This window comes from Pinus tabuliformis, chromosome 4_2, assembly GCF_031772625.1.
Source record: "Pinus tabuliformis cultivar Carrire ecotype Pingquan chromosome 4_2, CPIR1, whole genome shotgun sequence".
Classification (NCBI taxonomy): domain Eukaryota; kingdom Viridiplantae; phylum Streptophyta; class Pinopsida; order Pinales; family Pinaceae; genus Pinus; species Pinus tabuliformis.
Genome location: NC_142304.1, coordinates 1,045,927,631 through 1,045,930,124, shown reverse-complemented (window position 1 = coordinate 1,045,930,124; position 2,494 = coordinate 1,045,927,631). Strand labels below are relative to the sequence as shown.

At 31.4% G+C, this 2,494-nt stretch overlaps 1 pseudogene; it reads left to right on the top strand.

Annotated features, from left to right (window-relative positions):
- The first annotated feature begins 1,105 nt into the window (after positions 1 to 1,105).
- LOC149173198 (17.1 kDa class II heat shock protein-like) lies at positions 1,106 to 1,581 on the top strand (annotated as a pseudogene).
- Positions 1,582 to 2,494: the final 913 nt, after the last annotated feature.

Here is a 2,494-nt window from a genome sequence, read left to right as displayed (position 1 = left end):
AGAAAACATTAATCAATTACTTATGTGTTGTATTAAAATTGAATTTTACATATAGTTGTGTAAAATATGTTACGCACATTTAACGCGAAAGGATATTAGTGTTTAGTAAGGAATTATAGGAATTTTAGTTCCTTTATTTTATTACCAATCCCGTGAATGCCATAATAGGGGTAAGACAATTTTCACTTGGTGAAGTTATTGACTATTTTGATGATTAGAGAGCTAGGTACTCTTTGGGTAATTTTAGAAGTACTGTGTGGATATGTTTAGTGGGAACTAAGACAATGTGCATGCGGTGCATTGATTTATCATTTTGATGATTAGAGTGTTAGAGCTCTCTAAGTACTTGTAAAAGTACTTCGATTTAAATATCACTTGACATTGCATAATTGATTGATAGTTAAAAGTATTTCATTAAAAATGTTGTAACTAATGTGATTGAATTTGTTAGTCATACATTACAGGTTACTTACCATGGAGTGTTGATGGGTTGTCCAATCACTACTGTGAAGTGCTTGCATAAAAGTTACCATAACTTGTAAAAGTAATTGGTAAAAAAGGGTAAGTTAGCATAGAAATTTTGTTTTGTTTCTATATAATTGAATAGTGGCTAAGAAATGGAAAGTAGAAATTGCTTAGTTTTCTTGTTATAAATTCTTATGAATATAGATAATAATTTTTTTTTTTTATTATGGGTATTCCTTGGAAACAGAATCCTTCATTTTGAAGGGAAAGGATCTCGTTTTCACTTGTTTGGATCCTTTATAATGAGAAGAAATTAAGTCCCAATAATAGATGAACACCGGGGATGGTGTTCTCTTTAAGGTGGGGAGTATGTAATATACCTACTGAAACTCATGTAATTAAATAATTCTTTAACTCGTTGATGTTTGGAATCAAGAAGTAGTTATGGAACGACTTGTAACTACCATTTTCAGTTCTAGAAGCACATCTAGAGCCCTCGATGCTTCCAGAATAGGGGAAAAAAACCTCTATGTATTTTCTCCAAGTCTCTGCCCTCCTCATGGATTTTTGAAGGGAAATTTGTAATAATTCTTGGGAAGCATCTGTTCAACTGATATTGTTCGTCAAATTCGAGCTAGATATTTGAAGAATGGCAATGGATCCTTTGTTGAGCACTGTGTAGTAGCTGCTTGGCATGCCAGACAAGCTAGAAAAGCTCCTCAACGCTCCGACCCGCTCTTATGTGCATGACCCGAAGGCCATGGCTTCCACTCCTCTGGATGTTAAAGAATACGCAAACTAGTACGTTATTTTTTATAAAGACATGCCCTGCCTCAAATCCAATGACATCAAGGTTCAAGTTGAAGATGAGAATGTTATGAACATCAGTGGAAATCGAAAGAGGAACGAAAAGGAGGAAGAAGCGGAGCTGAAGTACATTCGCATGGAGTGTATGGTGGGAAATTCATGAGAAACTTCACTTTGCCTGCTGACTGCAATGTAGAGGCCATTTTTTCTGCCTGTCAGGATGGGGTGATGACTATTACGATTCCCAAGCTTCCTCCGCCGGAGCCAAAGAAACCTAAGACTATTGAAAGGCACAATGTTTTTCTCTAGTCTTCAAGAGATTATCCAAATATATTAGACCAATAGATAAGTAACTCCATTATTTATAGAGAAGAATAAGTTGTTTTTTGGATTGTTGGAAAATATCATGTTGTTGCGTTTTGCATGTAAAGATTAATTATTTTATATGTTTTCTTGGCAAATAAAATTTGTTAATGCATGCAGTTAAAGATTGATTATTTTATATGTTTTCTTGGTAAAGAAAATATGTTACTGCATGTAGTTAAAGATTGATTATTTTATATGTTTTCTTGGTAAAGAAAATATGTTTGATTATTTTATATGTTTTCTTGGTAAAGAAAATATTTAAATGCATGCAGTTAAAGATTGATTAATTTATATGTTTTCTTGGTAAAGAAAATATTTTAATGCATGCAGATAAATATTGATTATTTTATATGTTTTCTTGGAAAAGAAGATATTTTAATGCATGTAGTTAAAGATTGATTATTTTATATGTTTTCTTGGTAAAGAAAATATATTAATGCATGCAGTTAAAGATTGATTATTTTATATGTTTTCTTGGTAAAGAAAATATATTAATGTGTGTAGTTATTAATAACTATCGTGTGTGTGACAAACCTTTCTTGTTTTTATATAATAATGCAAATACCTTTTATCTAAGAAAATATAGGAAACATACTCTTTCCTTATCCAAGTTATTTTCTTAGGAGTGAATATAAATAAAAGAGGGTAATTGGTGAAATATTCTCACAGGTAATAAAGTTCTTTTGAAGAATAATACTTAGCTATGAGAAATATAATAACTTGTGGGTAGATGAAATGCAAAGAGATAATATAAGTCATAGGAATCTTCTTTGGAAAGAGTATGTCTTTCTAGTGCATGAAAGATAAGTTAATTGTGTTAATTCCTTTGCAAGAGTTTGCAAAAGTTACATGTTTT